This window comes from Bubalus kerabau, chromosome 8 (assembly GCF_029407905.1).
Source record: "Bubalus kerabau isolate K-KA32 ecotype Philippines breed swamp buffalo chromosome 8, PCC_UOA_SB_1v2, whole genome shotgun sequence".
NCBI classification, from domain to species: Eukaryota; Metazoa; Chordata; class Mammalia; order Artiodactyla; family Bovidae; genus Bubalus; species Bubalus kerabau.
This window is the reverse complement of record NC_073631.1, coordinates 50814230-50836716: the sequence shown is the minus strand read 5'-3', so window position 1 is coordinate 50836716 and position 22487 is coordinate 50814230.

Genomic DNA, 22487 nt, shown 5'->3' with positions numbered 1-22487 from the left:
AGTCAACAAAAACAAGACCTAAAGCTGACTGTGGCTCAGATCATGAGTTCCTTATTTCAAAATTCTGGCTTAAATTGAAAAAAGTAGGCAAAACCACTAGACCATTCTGGTATGACCTTAAACAAATCACTTATGATTATATAGTGGAAGTGACTAATAGATTCAAAGGATTAGATCAGGTAGACAAAATGCCTGAAGAACTATTGACAGAGATTTGTAACATTGTATAGGAGACAGTGACCAAAACCATCCCAAAGAAAAAGAAGTGCAAGAAGGCTAAGTGGTTGTCTGAGAAGGTTTTACACATAGCTGAGGAAAAAGAAAGTGAAAAGCAAGGGAGAAAGGGAAAGATATATCTAACTAATACAGAGTTCCAGAGAAGAGCAAAGAGAGATAAGAAGACCTTCTTAAATGAACAATGTAAAGAAGTAGAGGAAAACAATAGAATGGGAAAGATTAGAGATCTCTTCAAGAAAATTGGAGATCTCAAGGGAACATTTCATGCAAGGATGGGCACGATAAATGACAAAAATGGTAAGAACCTAACAGAAGCAGAAAAAATTAAGAAGAGGTGGCAAGAATATGTGCTGCTGCTGCTAAGTTGCTTCAGTCGTGTCTGACTCTGTGCAACCCCATAGATGGCAGCCCACCAGGCTCCCCTGTCCCTGGGATTCTCCAGGCAAGAAGACTGGAGTGGGTTGCCATTTCCTTCTCCAATGCATGAAAGTGAAAAGTGAAAGTGAAGTCGCTCAGTCGCGTCGGACTCTTAGCAACCCCATGGACTGCAACCTACCAGGCTCCTCCGTTCATGGGATTTTCCAGGCAAGAGTACTAGAGTGGGGTGCCATTGCCTTCTCCAGGCAAGAATACATAGAATGATCCAAAAAAAGGTCTTAATGATCCAAAGAACCATGATGGTGTGGTCACTCACCTAGAGCCAGGCATCCTGGAGTGTGAAGTCAACTGGGCCTTAAGAAACAAAGCTAATGGAGGTGATAGAATTCCAGCTAAGCTATTTCGGATCCTAAAAGATGATACTATTAAAGTGCTGCACTCAATATGCCAGCAAATTTGGAAAATTTAGCAGTGGCCACAGGACTGGAAAAGGTCAGTTTTCATTCCAATCCCAAAGAAGGGCAATGCCAAAGAATGTTCTGACTACTATACAATTGTGTTCATTTTGCATGCTAGGAAGATTATGCTCAAAATCCTTCAAGCTAGTCTTCAGCAGCACTTGAACCAAAGAACTTCTAGATGTACAAGCTGGGTTTTGAAGAAGCAGTGGAACCAGAGATCAAATTGCCAACATTTGTTGGATTACAGAGAAAGCAAGGGAATTCCAGAAAAACATCTGCTTTTGGTTCATTGACTATGTTAAAGCCTTTGATTGCATGGATCACAACAAATTGTAGAAAATTCTTAAAGAACTTAAAGAGATGGGAATACCAGACCATCTTACCTGTCTCCTGAGAAACCAGACATGGAACAGCAGTTCGAAATTGGGAAAGAAGTTCGTCAAGACTATATATTGCCACCCTGCTTATTTAACTTATGTGCAGAGTACATCATATGAAATTCTGGGCTGATTGACTCACAAGCTGGAATCAAGATTGCCCGGAGAAATATCTACAGTCTCAGATATGCAGATGACACCACCCTAATGGCAGAAAGTGAAGAGGGACTAAAGAGTCTCTTGATGAGGATGAAAGAGGAGAATAAAAAAGCTGGCTCAAAAATCAACATTCAGAAAACTAAGATCATGGCATCCAGACCCATGATTTCATGGCAAATAGATGGGGAAAAAGTGGAAATGGTGGCATATTTTATTTTCTTGGGCTCCAAAATCACTGCGGATGGTAATTGCAGCCATGAAATTAATAATCATGTTTGGATGTGAGAGTTGGACCATAAAGAAAACTGAGCACCAAAGAATTGATGCTTTCGAATTGTGGTGCTGGAGAAGTCTCTTGAAAGTCCCTTGGACATCAGGGAGATCAAACCAGTCAATCCTAAAGGAAATCACTGGAAGGACTGATGCTGAAGCTCTAATACTTTGGCCACCTTATGAGAAGAGCCAACTCATTGGAAAAGATGCTGATGCTGGGAAGATTGAAGGCAAAAGGAGAAGCATGTGGCAGAGGATGAGATGGTTATATAGCATCAGTGACTCAATGGACATGAATTTGAGCAAACTCCAGGAGATAGTGAAGGACAGGAAAGCCTGGCATTCTGCAATCCATGGGGTCGAAAGAGTGTGACACGACCTAGCGACTACACTGCAATAAGAAAAACAGTATACAGAACTGAAGGGAAACTTTTTTTAAAAAAAGGAATTTGGAGGCTACATAGACAAGGCAGGAAGCAGAAAACACTAGAAAATTACAATGAAAATTTGAAAGGTAAGAGAAGATAATACATACATGAAAAGAAACATTCAGAAAATGACAGTGTCTTAACATTAAGTATATGATAGCAAAAATGAAAAATGTAATAGAAGGATAGAAGATAAAGGTAGGAAATATTTCAGTAGGCAGGAAAGAAACAGAGTTAGGAAGAAAGAAGAAAATCGTAAGAAAAATAGCCAAAGGAATAAGTTCTAGAAATAGAAAGATAGGAAAATAGAAGGGAGAAAATTAAGAAATAATATGAAAAATTCCCAGAATGGAAAGGTTTGAGTTTCCACATTAAGTACCCATCATGATGCATGGGGAAAAAACTGCAAACTATTGTAATCATTAATTTTCATGTCTCTCGAGAACAAAATGAAGATGCTAACAGTTATAGAAATAAACAACAAGTCATATACAAAGGTTCAGGAATCAGAATGGCATTAGATTTCTTAACAGAAAAATTGGAAACTAGAAGAAAATAGAACAGTCTTCTTAAAATGCTGAGGGAAAGTGATAGCCAATACAGAATTCCATTTCCAGTCAAACTTTTAATCAGTTGTGAGAGTTAGGTACAAAGCTCTCCAAAGATTTAACTCACATGCACCTTCTTTTTAAAGAAACTACTGGAGAAGGTATTCCACTAAACAAAGGAGTAAACCAAGAAAGAAGATGAATGACATAAGATCTGGATATCTAGAAGATCCACCCTAGGAAAAAGATAAAGGGAATTCCCAATGGTGGAAAAGAACCCAGGATGATAGCAGAGAATCGGGTCAAGAGAAACACTAATTCAGTTTGGCACAAGAAGGCTGAGGAGGTCAAGAGGGAGGTGTCTAAGAAGTAATGAAACTGATGTTTTGCCAGATGTGTTTAACAGTCTTGAGAGAGTATTTATAGCTCTGATGAAAGTCTATATATGAATAAGAGGTATATGTGGAAGCTAAAGAAATGAAAAAGAAGCTATATATAACTCCAGAAAAACAGAAAAGAAGCAAAAATATGTAATCATATTATCCTACTTGTTCAGCTGGAAATAAGTCATCAGATCAGATCAGATGAGATCAGTCGCTCAGTCGTGTCCAACTCTTTGTGACCCCATGAATCGCAGCACGCCAGGCCTCCCTGTCCATCACCAACTCCCGGAGTTCACCCAGACTCATGTCCATCGAGTCAGTGATGCCATCCAGCCATCTCATCCTCTGTCGTCCCCTTCTTCTCTTGCCCCCAATCCCTCCCAGCATCAGAGTCTTTTCCAATGAGTCAACTCTTTGCATGAAGTGACCAAAGTACTGGAGTTTCAGCTTTAGCATCATTCCTCCCAAAGAAATCCCAGGGCTGATCTCCTTCAGAATGGACTGGTTGGATCTCCTTGCAGTCCAAGGGACTCTCAAGAGTCTTCTCCAACACCACAGTTCAAAAGCATCAATTCTTCAGCACTCAGCCTTCTTCACAGTCCAACTCTCACATCCATACATGACCACAGGAAAAACCATAGCCTTGACTAGACGAACCTTTGTTGGCAAAGTAATGTCTCTGCTTTTGAATATGCTATCTAGGTTGGTCATAACTTTCCTTCCAAGGAGTAAGCGTCTTTTAATTTCATGGCTGCAGTCACCATCTGCAGTGATTTTGGAGCCCAGAAAAATAAAGTCTGACACTGTTTCCACTGTTTCCCCATCTATTTCCCATGAAGTCATAGAAATAAGTCATAGAGTCATTTAATCATAGTGATAATTGATTTAGATAATTTTAATAGAAATGGGATTTGCTATTGGAGTAGGGTGTGTGTGTGTGTGTGTGTGTGTGTGTGTGATGTAAGAGAGCTCAGTATTCATCTTTCATAGAAAAAAATAGATAATTTCTAAGATTCAACAAGTCAAGTCAAGAAGTAGTATAAGCATACTATCCATATTTTGAAATATGGAGCTAACTATGAATAACAGCTATAAACAAAATTTACAGTGTCACCTCTAAATTAATGTAAGCTTTTACTACTTTCCTTAGGGCATGGAAATTGGGGAGGGAAGAGGTAACATTTAGAACTTTGTTTTTTAAATTGTAGATTATTTGAGTTTTAAAACTGTTTCACAAGTATAACTGATACAAATAAAAATCATGTAGAAGTTAGAAAATTTGGGAACTGTGGAATCTTGGTGTTGGAAAAGATTTTAGTGAATCATTTGTTCAATGGCTTTCAAATTTTCTGGACCTCTACTCACCATCTGAATGTATTCATATAATAACCTAGGAGACACACACAGAGACACACATACACACATACACGCACGCGCACAGACTAAATCATATTTCACAATCCCACACAACTAAGTTATATTTCATTGAGCAGTGCTTAGCTTTACTATTTGTAATATGTGGACACTTTCTCCTTTTCTCTGTTCCATTCTGTTTTTTTTAAATGTGTTGGGTTGTGGCATAAACTGATTTATAACCAGCAATTTAAAAAACACCACCATTTGATGTTTTGGACTCCTCACAGAAAATTCCCACTTAATATGATCCCTTGGCCAGTTGTTTCAATCACACTCTCATGGTGTGGGGTTGGGGAGGGTCAAATAGGACCATCTCACATTGAACCAGACAATTCTCCATCAGGTTCTCTGGAGACAAGCCTGGAGTTTCGGTTGTGCCTCAGTGAATGGAAAAGGTTTCTGGGTCCTGCAGTAATATGAACATTTTCACTGATACTCTTGCACATAGAAGGTGCTCAATAAATATTTGCTGAGCTAGCTTGACTTGTTCTGAAAGATACACTAAAACCTCATCGTAAGCATGCATTCATTCTTCTCCATTCTCCTCTGCCTATGTAAATAGAGCTGATGGTTTACGTTTGTGTGGCCATTTGACTTGGCAGAGACAGCGCCATTGCATCTTGAAGGGTTCAGTACTCAGAATGGAGCTGAAGCTCCATCACCAGTGCCTTTCTTCTTAAGGGTATTCATACATCATTGCTCATTCAAGTGCCTTCAGCTTCATTCACAGGGGATGGACTCTGGCAGACCAACCATGCCGGGCTTTTTGTTAAGCACACCCAAAGGATGAACATTTCAGACATCTTAATGGACCAAATCCTCACAAAAGAATGAAAAGTATTTGAAAACAGGAAGCATAGGAGTGTAGAAGAATTTGGTTTAATCAAAATGTAGGTCTTGGAAACTCTACTCTGCCTTTAATTCTTATGCTTCAAATATTATAGATGAAGGCTGAACCCCTGATGCTATAAAGATTAGAGCCTGTCTTTGATTGGAGAGCTTACAGCTGCAAAGCAATCAGAGACTTATGGGAAGTCTGTCTGTTGTGCAGTGAACCTAGGATATATTCTTATCTGACTTAACTCTTTTTGTCAACTGTGAACTTTCCTGGAAGTTTTGTAGAGGGAAACACAAGTTTTTAAGTATTTATTTGAAATTAAGCAAACATTCATAAATATGTATCATATTATGAAGTTGTCAACCATTCTATTGGTTGTTTTTCCTTTTCTGTTTTAGGTTTAGAAATTGTACATATTTTGTGCATCTCAAATAAACAAATACATCAAAGGAAAACATTTCTTTACATATGAAAAATTTTAAATCCCTTAGAAGGTCTTCATACAATCCTGAATATCCGTGGAGCATAGCACAAAAACTGCTGGTCTAGAGGAAAGCATATGGGAGACTTATTTAAAAACAGAAGGGTAATAGCTCTATGTCTGTGCCTAGATTATAGAGAAAACTAAGTTACAACCAAAGAAGTTTTCTAAAGAACTTGTGGAGATCAGGGAAAAGGGAGTGAAAGATTGCTAGTGGATAGCTGCCATAGAAAAGGTAAACAATAAAGCATAATTTTGTCTCTAATGAAGAGTTTCTCAAAGCATTATCTGTGGGCTACTTTGATCAGAATCACTTGAGGTGCTTGCTAAAATTGGAGGATGAATGGCACCATCCTGGACTAATTAAGTTAGAATATCTAGGGGAAAGCATCCAAGAATGTATGTTTAGCAAGCTCCTCTGGTGATGCACACTGAATGAACAAACCACTCTGATGATGGGGGTGTGCCCACAGAGGGCCCACCGTCAGGTCAGTGTTACAAATGCAGCTAGCATATTTCACACCCAGTCACTATTATGTAACAGGTAGATGATGTAGCAGGAAGGTCCTGGTGGCACAGTAGGTAATAGTATCAGCCATCTCAATGGGAGATCCAGGGAACCTAGCTTGTGAGAAGCAGCTTTTTATTTCCACAGGCCAGTTAAGGAAATTATGCTGGAGTTTAGGAGGGACCTGGTTGGAGGGCACTACAGGTTTGATTAGGTTCAAGTGTTTCCTGCCCCTGGTAGGACCTTACCTTGGACAAGCAGATTCTTACTGCCATCAACTGAAGTCTCCCTCTTTAAGACTCAAGAAACCACACTGAAATGTTCTTGGCTGAGAATCATCCCTTCATACTTACTGCAGTGAACTGTAACTACTGTAAGCTTCATGGTCCAGGCTGGGCATTTTGTCAAGTCTTCTGTGGGTTGACGTCAGCTGCATAAACATCTTTAGAGGATGCCAAGTGAAAGAAGATGGTAGGGAAAACATGTGCCTGCACATGTGCACACATACAGAGATACACACAAGCATGCACGAGCGTGGGCTTGAAACTAAGGAAGAGACCAATTATTTAGATTGTTTTAGGACACAAGTTTTAAAATGTGAACATTTGAGTAGTAATAGTTAATTACTTCAAAAGTTGCCTGTTGTATGATTAATGAATTGATATATTCATTCAACAAATATTTACTGAACACCTAAATACCAAGTACTCTGTTAAGAGCTGAGGATTTAAAGGAAATTGGACTTGATTCATGTCTTCAAGATTTTCAGGAAAGAAACATGGACACAAACTACAAAATACTGTGATAAGTGCTAAAATGCATATATGGATAAAATATTACATAAGGAGTAATGCTAATAGTTGTAACAAAACAAGTTCCCAGGTATCATCCACATGATTCTGCATTGGAGTTTCTGGTTTTCTCATTGAGGGATATTTTTAGTGATTTACAAAGATCCTTACAGAATTAAGGGGAATGCTGTACTACATAATAGTTTTTCTAACATTAATTAATCATTCACTTAATGTAATCCTCATTGGTATCCTGTTAAAAGAATATGTTTTCCATTGAGTTTCTGCCCTACCTTTTCAATAGTATTGATGCCTATCAGGGCTTTTGCCTCATAAATACTGTCCAAACATTTTGCAAATAAGCAAATAAAGACAGAAGACTAGTTTCAAGAAGACAGAGTCAAAAAAAGTGAATTGCTAGACATCACCACGACAAAGCTGTGTCTATCACATTTGTTAAAAGTTTTCTCTATTAGTATTATTCCCAATATAAGCCTTGTTTTTCAAATCACCGGAATGTGACTTCAGTTCCCTGAAGCTAGCCAAAACTTGGTCAGTACTGAAGTGGGGACAAGCAGTACCACCAGTACTAAGACCATAAACTTTGATCTGACAATCTTGATTTTTCATACAGTCCAACGATTGTAGACTCACACATTATTGAAGGCACATAGGTTACAAAACCTCAGCTCCAGCCCTTGTGACCATATTGAATGAGCACCCAGTAGTGACAGGAGTAACATTTTTAAAGAACAGCCAGAGAACTGTAATTCTTTTAAACTTTTATGGTTATTGTAATTCTGTGCAGGTTCAAATGAAGCATTTTTGTAGATTTGCAACCCTTGGCCAAGGCTATAGTCCTATATCAAAATTGGAATTCATCTTATAGAAGATCTTGGGAGAGTCTATGTCCTGTCACTGAAAACCAATGTTATAACCAATGCTCAAAGTTAAGAAAATTTCAGATTGGTTTCTTCTTGGTTTTCATGGTATATTACTTAAATACGTGTGGTAAAGCATCTAACTCAGAGGCTGGCACTGTTGAACAAAAAATAACACCCTCTTCTCCTCCCCTATTTTATACTGAGAGACAAATTGATAGGTTTAATAAATGTAAATTCGAGTGAATGAAGTGCTCATCGTTACTACAAAGTAAAGCTAGATAATGATCATAAAATCCCAGTAATAATACTTATAAAAAAGATGATCATGCTATAGGTCAAGATAGTACCTTGAAAGTTACATAAAAGGCCCTGGCTTGATTCTGGTATGGCTCTTAGTTACATAAAATTTTCTCTGATTCTACACAGAATCCCATTTCTTGCTCTGCTCCAAGTTCTGTTTGAACATTAGTAGAAATCCAGTCATTCTGATAGATTTAGATGTCATCCCAATAGACAGAAATGGAAATGTCCCGAATTTAAATTAGACATCCTCTCTCTCTCTTTTTTGATACATATCTGTTTATTGCTTAAAGATACTTCAGACAGAAGTTAAGCTGAGTGTGGTGTTAAAGTACATGACCTATTCTGCACATGCCATTTAAGTATCATTTTGCAAATACAAACATGTAAATATGATTTGTGTTAGTATATCATCAGTAAATCCCCCATACTTAAAAGGTTTCTTTTTTCTTTTTTCAAATCTTGAAATTGTTTATCTTTTTAAAAAATCTGTGTACTGTATTTTCAGGGCAAAATTCAGGAAACATGTTTCCAGTCTAATTAGAGGAGTTAATCTCCTCAGAGATTAAGATATTGGGCTTTCCAGGTAGCCTAGTGGTCAAGAATCAGCCTGACAATGCAGGAGACACAAGAGACGTGGGTTCAATCCCTGGGTGGGGAAGATCCTCTGCAGGAGGAAATGGCAACCCACTCCAGTATTCTTACCTGGAGAATCCCATGGACAGAGGAGCCAGACAGGCTACCGTCCACAGGGTCACAAAGGGGTCGAACATGACTGAGCACTGAGCACACACAATCTCCTCAAAGCAACTAGCTAGCATTTTTTTTTTCTTTTGCCACTTAAATTTTTTAATTGAAGGATAATTGCCTTACAAAATTTGGTGGTTTTCTGTCGTACATCAACAAGAATCAGCCATAGGTACACCCATGTCCTCTCCCTCCCTAAATTTTTACTCCCTCCCATCTCCCTCCCCATCCCACCCTTCCAGCCTGTCACAGAGCCCCTGTTTGAGTTCCCCGAGTCATACAGTAAATTCCTATTGGCTATCTATTTTACATATGAGATTATAAGTTTCCATGTTACTCTCTCCATACATCTCACCCTCTCTCTCTCCCCCTCCCACCGTGTCCTTAGGTCTGTTTTCTGTGTCTGTTTTTCCATTGTTCCCCTGAAAATAAATTCATCAGTACCCTCTTTCTAGATTCCATATATATGTATTAGTATATGATATTTATATTTCTCTTTCTGACTTACTTCACTCTGTATAATAGGCTCTAGATTCGTCCACCTTATTAGAACTGACTCAAATGCGTTTCTTTTTATGGCTGAGTATATATATATATATGTGTGTGTGTGTGTGTGTGTGTGTGTATACACACACACCACAGCTTCTTTATCCATTCCTCTGTCGATGGACATCTAGGTTGCTTCCATGTTCTAGCTATTGTAAATAGTGCTGCAATGAACATTGTGGTACACACATCTATTTCAGGTTTGATTTCCTCGGGGTATATGTCTAGTAGTGAGATTGAGGGGTAATGTACTGCAGTCCATGGGGTCGCAAAGAGTCGGGCACGACTGAGTGACTTCACTTTCACTTTTCACTTTCATGCATTGGAGAAGGAAATGGCAACCCACTCCAGTGTTCTTGCCTGGAGAATCCCAGGGACAGAGGAGCCTGGTGGGCTGCCATCTATGGGGTCACACAGAGTCGGACACAACTGAAGCAAGTTAGCAGCAGCAGCATACTGGTTTTATTCCTAGTTTTTAAAGGAATCTCCATTCCTAGACTTCCTCTCTTTACTTGTACCCAAGCCACCATACCCATACGCTGTGGTATGTGGGTGCCATATCCATCCATTTTCACAACCTCCAGATGCCGTTGGAAACCTGAGCCCTAGAGAGTTTGTATCACTCTTCCTGTTATCTACCATTCTCTATGATCTCAAATCACAACTAAGAGTCAGGAAATCTAACAGACTTCTGATTTTATTTCCCCCATGAGGCTACTTAGATGCTTTCTTGGGAAATAGGAAATGCTAGACTCTTTCACAATAAACATTCCCATTTAAAGATTACCTCACATAAACTGCAGCTGTAGCAGGTACTGGGGATATAAAGAGAAATAAGAAAATATCTGCCTTCCAGACATTTATAGGAACTTGCTAACCTTGCAAAATATTTTCCATTTTTGGGAGGCTTCAATGGTTAGAAAGTTTGCTTTATTTACATAGTCATGGCAGTGTAAATGCCAGATATAGGTTTAGCAAAAATATGTGATAGAAATATGTTAAGAGGTAGAGTGGAGAATCCCCATCTTGCATAGTAAGAACTACATGAATAATATTTAAAACCAAAGAAACAAGGGCTATCAGAATAAGCATGTTATTTCAAAACATGGAGAGAAAATGCTAGTATTGAAAATGGTTGCTTCTGCAAGCAACTCCTACAGCTCAATTCCAGAAAAATAAATGACCCAATCAAAAAATGGGCCAAAGAACTAAATAGACATTTCTCCAAAGAAGACATACAGATGGCTAACAAACACATGAAAAGATGCGCAACATCACTCATTATCAGAGAAATGCAAATCAAAACCACTATGAAGGTACCATTTCACACCAGTCAGAAAGGCTGCGATCCAAAAGTCTACAAGTAATAAATGCTGGAGAGGGTGTGGAGAAAAGGGAACCCTCTTACACTGTTGATGGGAATGCAAACTAGTACAGCCACTATGGAGAACAGTGTGGAGATTCCTTAAAAAACTGGAAATAGAACTGCCTTATGATCCAGCAATCCCACTGCTGGGCATACACACTGAGGAAACCAGAAGGGAAAGAGACACGTGTACCCCAATGTTCATCGCAGCACTGTTTCTAATAGCCAGGACATGGAAGCAACCTAGATGTCCATCAGCAGATGAATGGATAAGAAAGCCATGGTACATATACACAATGGAGTATTACTCAGCCATTAAAAAGAACACATTTGAATCAGTTCTAATGAGGTGGATGAAACTGGAGCCTATTATACAGAGTGAAGTAAGCCAGAAAGAAAAACACCAATACAGTATACTAACGCATATATATGGAATTTAGAAAGATGGTAACAATAACCCTGTGTACGAGATAGCAAAAGAGACACTGATGTATAGAACAGTCTTATGGACTCTGTGGGAGAGGGAGAGGGTGGGAAGATTTGGGAGAATGGCATTGAAACATGTATAATATCATGTATGAAATGAGTTGCCAGTCCAGGTTTGATGCACGATACTGGATGCTTGGGGCTAGTGCACTGGGATGACCCAGAGGGATGGTATGGGGAGGGAGGAGAGAAGAGGGATCAGGATGGGGAACACATGTATACCTGTGGCGGATTCATTTTGATATTTGGCAAAACTAATACAATTTTGCAAAGTGTAAAAATAAAATAAAATTTTAAAAAAAAATCAAAAAAAAAAGAAAGAAAATGGTTGCTTCTGGGAAAATCAAGGAGTGAAAATTTTCTCCAAAATCTGTTTCTTAAAAATGAACACATACCTTTAAATCCCTAATTGCCCCCCTCTCCAAATCCTTGTATTTGTGAGCAGAAAAAATTAACTAGAGTTACTGTGGTGATTATTTCAAAATGTATAAAAATATTGAATCACTATATTTTACATCTGAAACTAACATAATAGTATATGTCAAGTATAACTTAATAATTTTTTAAAAAGCATTATATTGCAGGAGTTGGTAAACTTTTTCTGTAAAAAGCCAAAGAGTAAATACTTGAGGCTTTGCAGGCCATACAGCCCTATTTGCACTGCTCATCTCTGCCATTGTAGTGGGAAAGCAGACACAGACAATATAGATGAGTGTGGCTCTCATCCACAACATTTTATTTACAAAAATACCCATAGGCTTGATTTGGTCCATGACCATAGATTACTGACCCTACCATAGAGCTAGGGCCACTGCATAAAGTTGACTGATCTTTGCACAAAAATGAGTGACAAAGGGGACAAGAGGGGACTGAAATGTACCCATATTCTGTACCAAAGTATGACATTCTATTTGCACAGAGGCGGGGGCACTTTTCTCTAATTCATTTGCCTAGAGGTGGGGGCTTTTTCCAATCATACAAGAGCTCCATGATTAGTTGCTTCCTGTTTAGAGAGAACATGCAAATATTAAAATATTTGAGAGTCCTTAATAATATCCTATTGAGACTTCTGTTCTCCAAGCAAAATATTCCAAACTATCTGTCCATTCTTTCCATGACCTAGTGTTGAGTCACTTTATCTTCCACCTCATTCTTCTAGAGAGTAGGCTCCTGTGTGCCCATGTCCCAGGACTAGATACAGTACTCCAGGAATGGTCTGAAGGGTGCAGAGCCATAGTGATTATGATTAATAAAGTTGTAGGATCACATAAGGTCTTGGGCAAAATGTCTACCACATTAAGCTTGCTGCCAACTGAACCTTCTTGATATTTTATTATTATTATTAATTTTTACAATAGGTCCTTGCTGGTTATCTGTTTTAAACATTGCAGTGTGTACATGTCAATCTCAAATCCCCAATCTATCCCTCTCCCTGACCCCTTTCCCCTCAGAAACCATAAATTCATTCTCTAAGACTATGAATCTGTTTTGTAAATAAATTCATTTGTATCATTTTTTTTAGATTCTGCATATAAACCATAACATATGATACTTCTCTTTCTGTGTCTAACTTAATTTACTCAGTATAATCATCTCCAGGTCCATCCATGTTGCTGCAAATGACATTGTTTCATTCTTTTAAATGGGTGAGTAACAAATGTGTATTGCTATTAAGCATAGTTCTTTTCTGTTATATCAATACTTCTACAGTTGAATTGTTAGACTCCAGGTTTAGACTTTATACTTGTTTCTATGAAATTACATTTTTAAAAGAATTAGTTCATTGTTTTAGAAGGCTTATAGGGAGGTATTAGCTATCTTAAATGGCTTCGTGGACTCTCTAAGTTCAGTAAGTTCACCACCCATCCTCTTATCTTACCACTGATTAAAGTGTTGAAAATGGTAAAAGACAGAGCATAGGAAATTGCTCTTTCATATCCTAAACAGAAACTAGTAACTTAAGGCAAGGTATATACCTACATATGGAGAAGGCAATGGCACCCCACTCCAGTACTCTTGCCTGGAAAATCCCATGGACAGAGGAGCTTGGTAGGCTGCAGTCCATGGGGTCACTAAGAGTTGGACACGACTGAGCGACTTCCCTTTCACTTTTCACTTTCATGCATTGGAGAAGGAAATGGCAACCCACTCCAGTGTTCTTGCCTGGAGAATCCCAGGGATGGGGAGCCTGGTGGGCTGCCGTCTATGGGGTCACACAGAGTTGGACACGACTGAAGTGACTTAGCATATACCTACATAAGTGCAATTATAAAGAAGCTACACTTTGAAGAGAATACCACCTCTATAGATCTTAATTCCAAATTTAAGTGTATATATACATAGATATGTCATAAAAGAGTTAATATTTTAATAACATACTAGGTCAATATATTTTCTTTTAAGTGTTTACCACCAAGAGATCACAATAAATAATTGTGAGAGATCATGAAGGGATAATTCAAATAACAGTAAGTACAATTAAGAAATATAAGAGAAAATGTTCACTCTCACTAGTAATAGAAGAAATACAAGTTAAAATAATAATAATTATGGCAGGCAAAAGTCTTAAAATATGTAAAACACCTAGTTCTGGAAAGATAACATACATAGTCATATACTGCTGGAAGTGTTATAACTTGGTTGTGATCTTGTTAGAAATCAATATAACAATAAGTATTAAGAAGTCTCAAAATTTTTTACTTCTTGACCCAGGAAATTTATACTAGGGAAGTAAAGAAAAGAAGAAAAAATACTGTAAGAGGTGCTTTAGAACATTGTTTATAATCCTAAAAAAAATGAAAACAATGTCCTATGGCCTAAATATTCTACGAATATTATATATGAACATTCTGGTAAGAGAAATATTTATATGTTAAGTGAAAAATCATATGACACATAAAATTACACTAATGAAACATGAAAATAGACATTTGAATGTGGATAGAATGAAGTGAGTTTTTAATTTACATCTTAAAAACCAATGTTAATGTAATATTGTTTCCATTATGACCAACCTAGAGAGCATATTCAAAAGCAGAGACATTACTTTGCCAAAAAAGGTCCATCTGGTCAAGGCTATGGTTTTTCCTGTGGTCATGTATGGATGCGAGAGTTGGACTGTGAAGAAAGCTGGGCACTGAAGAATTGATGCTTTTGAACTGTGGTGCTAGAGAAGACTCTTGAGAGTCCCTTGGACTGCAAGGAGATCCAACCAGTCCATTCTGAAGGAGATCAGCCTTGGGATTTGTTTGGAAGGAATGATGCTAAAGCTGAAACTCCAGTACTTTGGCCACCTCATGCGAAGAGTTGACTCATTGGAAAGGACTCTGATGCTTGGAGGGATTGGGGGCAGGAGGAGAAGGGGATGACAGAGGATGAGATGGCTGGATGGCATCACTGACTCGATGGACGTGAGTCTGGGTGAACTCCGGAAGTTGGTGATGGACAGGGAGGCCTGGCGTGCTGCGATTCATGAGGTCGCAAAGAGTCAGACACGACTGAGCGACTGAACTGAACTGAACTGAATAAATGTATCTTATATTAAAGCTTACTATTAATACCATATAAAAATATATACTACAGCCTGATTAGTTTGAAAAATCCTCAGTGAGGACAGTGCAAGAGTGCAATAGAAGCTGGAGAAACCATCTGGGAAAGGATCCTTAATCCTCTGTCTGTATGGAAGGGAAGAGTCATTGAGATATAATCTAGGTTCTAGACAGAGGGTGGGGGCAGATGACAAGACAGTAGAAATGTCTTGCTTGCCACAATTTGGAGAAAGCAGTTCCAGCAAATCTAGCTGCAGATCTTTAAAACTCAGAGTTCAATAATTTAAGTGGAAATATTTTATAAATGACATAACACTGTGGTCTTTGGTCTTTTCTTCTCCAACATATTTTTGTAAATTAATTGTGTTTAGCTTGAGACAGTGATTATTTATTATGAATTTCTACTTGAATGTGTGGGGAATGTCTCAGCAGGGTAATTTCCATATATTTTGAAATCTAAAACAGCTTTGGCACAGTCCCTAACTTTGGTAGTCGGTGGGGGCAGGGGGATTAGGGAGCATCTGTGAAAGGGGTGTGTGGTGCATTTCACAATTACCTGATATCTGTATCATTTAGGTTGTGTTTGGCTTCAAGTAATAGTAGTTTAAGTTATACAGACATTTACTGATTCCTTAACTAGATGTCTGGAAGACAGCAATCTCAGGGTTGATTTGACGGTTCAACAATGTGGTTGAGAATCTAGGCTCTTTTTCCCAGTCTACATCCCCCACCCCCATTCTCAGCTTAAATTTCATCCCTTAAATTTTGCCTCACAGTTGCAAGAGGGCTACGAAAAGTTCAAGCATCATGGCTTCCCACTCTAGAGCACAAAGCAGAAAGGACAAGTAATGTGTCATATTCCTCAGATGTTGGTTAGATTGGATAAAGTGTTTATTATGATGGTAAAGTAGTAAAAACAAGTCTCTTAGTGAAGGCTTCTGTGGACCTCCCTCTTTGTGAATGGCCAATAAAAAGTTCCTCTGTCAGAGGAAGTGAATTTGGCTAAGAAGCACAGGTTCTTGTATGGTGAAGAGACTGAGAGAAGGGTCAGTGCTTTTTCTTTTTTGGTAGCAGGAATTCACCATTGAGTGGCAGGCAAGTACAGTATCTAAGGCAGCTTATACCTTAAGGTTCTTGGTAGCTCTTACAAAGGGTCACAAACTGGGATCTAAGCTAACTTCTCCCTTTCTTTTTCATAATCATAACAAATTTTATCCCCTGAGAATTCTCCACCAATTGTGTGCCCAGGCTGGGATGTGGTGGAAACTACTGGAAGGAGATCATTGCTGTGGGAGCCCTTGCCTTGGGATTATCCAGTGTTCACTTGGGCTGGGGCTCTTCCTACACAGGATTCACTTAACATAGGACCCGGGTCACTGCCTCAGCTGCCTGGGCTTGGCTTCCTAACTGACTGAGAACCACTTGTTTAACTTTCTATGTCTAATCATTTTTCAAAAGGGCTTTGTTTTCTATCCCTTTTGTTCAATGAATTTTAGAACTTAATGTCATCTTAATGGATTATCTAGTTTGTTCATGTCACCAAATGATAAAATTAGAACAAAATGAGAACGTGAAGGGTGAAGTTGTAAAGATAGCCATAAATCATTCTATAATATTTAAAAAGATTTGTTTAGAAATAATCATTGTGTGTTTTTCTTTTTAAACCATGAGTAAGGAGAAACAGTATTGAAAAGAATGCTGGTCTTTGAATCAGAAACCTTTGTTTCAGGATCCAGAATTATCATTTTCACCTTGAGCACATCAGTGACCCTTACTGGGCTTCAGTTTCCTCCTCCATAAAATGAGTATAATAACATTCTTTTCTTGTTTCACTGACTTGGCTCTTTGAGGATCCAATCAGATAAAGTATTTTTTTAAACTATAAAGTACTATGTGCACAGCAAAATATTAAGATATTATTGCTATATATGTGACAAATATGACAAATAGAAAGATGAGTAAGACACATCTTCAATATTTTTCCCTTTCCATATGTCTTGCTGTGAAAGAGTTTATAATCTAGATGGTCTGCAACTTTTCTTCTGTCCCATCACAACAGAGAGACACAATACATTCTGCAATGTATTCTCCTGGAGGCAAGTTTAAAATGGAATATAGATATGTATGGGAAAGTGTGGAAGATGAAAGCAAAATGACACAGTTCAGAGAAGGAAGAGAGAACATAGGGGATAATATGGCTTTTGCTAGGAACCTCAAAGGATGGATAAGATTTGCAAGAGGAAGATGGGAGAAATGAGTGGAAACATAGATGGGAAAGAGTAGTCCCAGTTTGCTCATTTGTAAAGTGGGGCAGATAGAACAGTATTTACCTCATAGGACTGTTATAAAGATTAAATGAAGTGATTCCTGTGACATGGTTAACATGGGGTCTGGCATAGGATATGAATATTCAGTTTATGTTAAAATTGTGCTATTACTAGTTAAACCTATAATTCTGTAGGCAAAATAATGGTTCCCCAAAGATGTTCACATTTAATCTTTGGAATGTGAAGGTGTGTTAGATTACATGAAAAGGGGAATTAAAATTGCAGATGGAATTGTTGTTCAGTCCCTAGGTTGTGTCTGACTCTTTTCAACCCCATGGACTGCAGCCTGCCAGGCTCCCCTGTACTTCATTATCTCCCAAGTTTGTTCAAATTCATGTCCATTGAGTAAGTGATGCTATCTATGCAGCTCATCCTCTGTTACCCTCTTCTCCTTTTGCCTTCAGTCTTTCCCAGCATCAGGGTATTTTCCAGTGAGTCAGCTTTTCCCATCAGGGAGCCAAAGAATTGGAACTTCAGCTTCAGCATCAGTCCTTCCAGTGAATGTTCAGGGTTGATTTCCTTTTGGATTGACTGATTTGATCTCCTTGCAGTCCAAGGGACTCTGAAGAGCCTTACACAGCACCACAATTCAAAAGCATCAATTCTTTGGTGCTCAGTCTTCATTATGGTCCAATTCTCACATCCATTCATGTTGAGTTCAGTTCAGTTCAGTTGCTCAGTCGTGTCCGACTCTTTGCGACCCCACGAATCACAGCACACCAGGCCTCCCTGTCCATCACCAACTCCCGGAGTTCACTCAAACTCATGTCCATGGAGTCGGTGATGCATCCAGCCCTCTCATCCTCTGTCGTTCCCTACTCCTTCTGCCCCCAATCCCTCCCAGCATCAGAGTCTTTTCCAATGAGTCAACTCTTCGCATGAGGTGGCCAAAGTACTGGAGTTTCACCTTTAGCATCATTCCTTCCAGAAAACATCCAGGACTGATCTCCTTTACAATGGACTTGTTGGATCTCCTTGCAGTCCAAGGGACTCTCAAGAGTCTTCTCCAACACCACAGTTCAAAAGCATCAATTCTTCGGCACTCAGCTTTCTTCACAGTGCAACTCCCACATCCATACATGACCACTGGGAAAACCATAGCCTTGAATAGATGGACCTTTTTTTGGCAAAGTAATGTCTCTGCTTTTGAATATGCTATCTAGGTTGGTCATAATTTTCCTTCCAAGGAGTAAGCGTCTTTTAATTTCATGGCTGCAGTCACCATCTGCAGTGATTTTGGAGCCCCCCAAAATAAAGTCTGACACTGTTTCCACTATTTCCCCATCTATTTGCCATGAGTGATGGGACCAGATGCCATGATCTTCGTTTTCTGAATGTTGAGCTTTAAGCCAACTTTTTCACTCTCCACTTTCACTTTCATCAAGAGACTTTTTGAGTTCCTCTTCATTTTCTGCCATAAAGGTGGTGTCATCTGCATATCTGAGGTTATTGATATTTCTCCTAGCAATCTTGATTCCAGCTTGTGCTTCTTCAAGCACAGCGTTTCTCATGATGTACTCTGAATATAAGTTATATAAGCATGGTGACATATACAGCCTTGACGTACTCCTTTTCCTATTTGGAACCAGTCTGTTGTTCCATGGCCAGTACTAACTGTTGCTTCCTGACGTGCATACAGGTTTCTCAAGAGGCAGGTCAGGTGGTCTGGTATTCCATCTCTTTCAGAATTTTCCACACTCTATTGTTATCCACACAGTCAAAGGCTTTGGCATAGTCAATAAAGAAGAAAGAGATGTGTTTCTGGAACTCTCTTGCTTTTTCCACGATCCAGCAGATGTTGGCATTTGATCTCTGGTTCCTCTGCCTTTTCTAAAACCAGCTTGAACATCTGGAAGTTCATGGTTCACATTTTGCTGAAGCCTGGCTTGGAGAATTTTGAGCATTACCTTACTAGCGTGTGAGATGAGTGCAATTGTGCGGTAGTTTGAGCATTCCTTGGCATTGCCTTTCTTTGGGATTGGAATGAAAAGTGACCTTTTCCAGTCCTGTGGCCACTGCTGAGTTTTCCAAATTTGCTGGCATATTGAGTGCAGCACTTTCACAGCATCATCTTTCAGGATTTGAAATAGCTCAACTGGAACTCCATCACCTCCACTAGCTTTGTTCGAAGTGATGCTTTCTAAGGCCCACTTGACTTCACATTCCAGGATGTCTGCCTCTGGGTGAGTGATTACACTATCGTGATTATCTTGGTCATGAAGCTCTTTTTTGTACAGTTCTTCTGTGTATTCTTGCCACCTCTTCTTAATATCTTCTGCTTCTGTTAGGTCCATACCATTTCTGTCCTTTATCAAGCCCATCTTTGCACGAAATGTTCCCTTGGTCTCTCTAATTTTCTTAAAGAGGTCTCTAGTCTCCCATTCTGTTGTTTTCCTCTATTTCTTTGCATTGATCACTGAGGAGGGCTTTCTTATCTCTTCTTGCTATTCTTTGGAACTCTGCATTCAGATGCTTATATCTTTCCTTTTCTTCTTTGCATTTCGCTTTTCTTCTTTTCACAGCTATTTGTAAGGCCTCCTCAGACAGCCATTTTGCTTTTTTGCATTTCTGTTCCATTGGGATGGTCTTGATTCCTGTCTCCCGTACAATGTCACGAACCTCATTCCATAGTTCATCAGGCACTCTACCTATCAGATATAGGCCCTTAAATCTATTTCTCACTTCCACTGTATAATCATAACGGATTTGATTTAGGTCATACCTGAATGGCCTAGTGGTTTTCCCTACTTTCTTCAATTTCAGTCTGAATTTGGCAATAAGGAGTTCATGGTCTGAGCCACAGTCAGCTCCTGGTCTTGTTTTTGTTGACTGTACAGAGCTTCTCCATCTTTGGCTGCAAAGAATATAATCAATCTGATTTCGGTGTTGACCATCTAGTGATGTCCATGTGGAGTCTTCTCTTGTGTTGTTGGAAGAGAGTGTTTGCTATGACCAGTGTGTTCTAGGCAAAACTCTATTAGCTTTTGCCCTGCTTCATTCCGTATTCCAAGGCCAAATTTGCCTGTTACTCCAGGTGTTTCTTGACTTCCTACTTTTGCATTCCAGTCCCCTATAATGAAAAGGACATCTTTTTTGTGTGTGAGTTCTAAAAGGTCTTGTAGGTCTTCATAGAACCGTTCAACTTCAGCTTCTTCAGCATTACTGGTTGGGGCATAGACTTGGATTACCATGATATTGAATGGTTTGCCTTGGAAACAAACAGAAATCGTTCTGTTGTCTTTGAGATTGTATCCAAGTACTGCATTTTGGACTCTTTTGTTGACTATGATAGCTACTCCATTTCTTCTAAGGGATTCCTGCCCAGAGTAGTAGATATAATGGTCATCTGAGTTAAATTCACCCATTCAAGTACAGTTTAGTTTGCTAATAGAGTTTTGCCAAGAAAATGCACTGGTCATAATAAACACCCTCTTCCAACAACAAGAGAAGACTCTACACATGGACATCACTAGATGGTCAACACCGAAATCAGATTGATTATATTCTTTGCAGCCAAAGACAGAGAAGCTCTATACAGTCAACAAAAACAAGACCAGAAGCTGACTGTGGCTCAGATCATGAACTCATTATTACAAAATTCAGACTGAAATTGAAGAAAGTAGGGAAAACCACTAGGCCATTCAGGTATGACCTAAATCAAATCCGTTATGATTATACAGTGGAAGTGAGAAATAGATTTAAGGGCTTATATCTGATAGATAGAGTGCCTGATGAACTATGGAATGACGTTTGTGACATTGTATGGGAGACAGGGATCAAGACCATCCCAGTGGAACAGAAATGCAAAAAAGCAAAATGGCTGTCTGAGGAGGACTTACAAATAGCTGTGAAAAGAAGAGAAGCAAAAAGCAAAGGAGAAAAGGAAAGATATAAGCATCTGAATGCAGTGTTTCAAAGAATAGCAAGAAGAGATAAGAAAGCCTTCTTCAGCAATCAATGCAAAGAAATAGAGGAAAACAACAGAATGGGAAAGTCTAGAGATCTCTTCAAGAAAATTAGAGAGACCAAGGGAACATTTCGTGCAAAGATGGGCTCAATAAAGGACAGAAATGGTATGGACCTAACAGAAGCAGAAGATATTAAGAAGAAGTGGCAAGAATACACAGAAGAACTGTACAAAAAAGATCTTTACGACCCAGATAATCACGATGGTGTGATCACTCACCTAGAGCCAGACATCCTGGAATGTGAAGTCAAGTGGGCCTTAGAAAGCATCACTTCGAACAAAGCTAGTGGAGGTGATGGAGTTCCAGTTGAGCTATTTCAAATCCTGAAAGATGATGCTGTGAAAGTGCTGCACTCAATATGCCAGCAAATTTGGAAAACTCAGCAGTAGCCACAGGACTGGAAAAGGTCAGTTTTCTTTTCACTCCCAAAGAAAGGCAATGCCAAAGAATGCTCAAACTACTGCACAACTGCACTCATCTCACATGCTAGTAAGGTAATGCTCAAAATTCTCCAAGCCAGTGAAGTTCCAGATGTTCAAGCTGGTTTTAGAAAAGGCAGAGGAACTAGAGATCAAATTGTCAACATCTGCTGGATCGTGGAAAAAGCAAGAGAGTTCCAGAAACACATCTCTTTCTGCTTTATTGACTAAGCCAAAGCCTTTGACTGTGTGGATCACAATAAAGTGTGGAAAATTCTGAAAGAGATGGGAATACCAGACCACCTGACCTGTCTCTTGAGAAATCTGTATGCAGGTCAGGAAGCAATAGTTAGAACTGGACATGGATCAACAGACTGGTTCCAAATAGGAAAAGGAGTACGTCAAGGCTGTATATTGTCACCCTGCTTATTTAACTTCTATGCAGAGTACATCATGAGAAACGCTGGACTGGAAGAAACACAAGCTGGAATCAAGATTGCCAGGAGAAATATCAATAACCTCAGATATGCAGATGACACCACCCTTATGGCAAAAAGTGAAGAGGAACTCAAAAGCCTTTTGATGAAAGTGAAAGTGGAGAGTGAAAAAGTTGGCTTA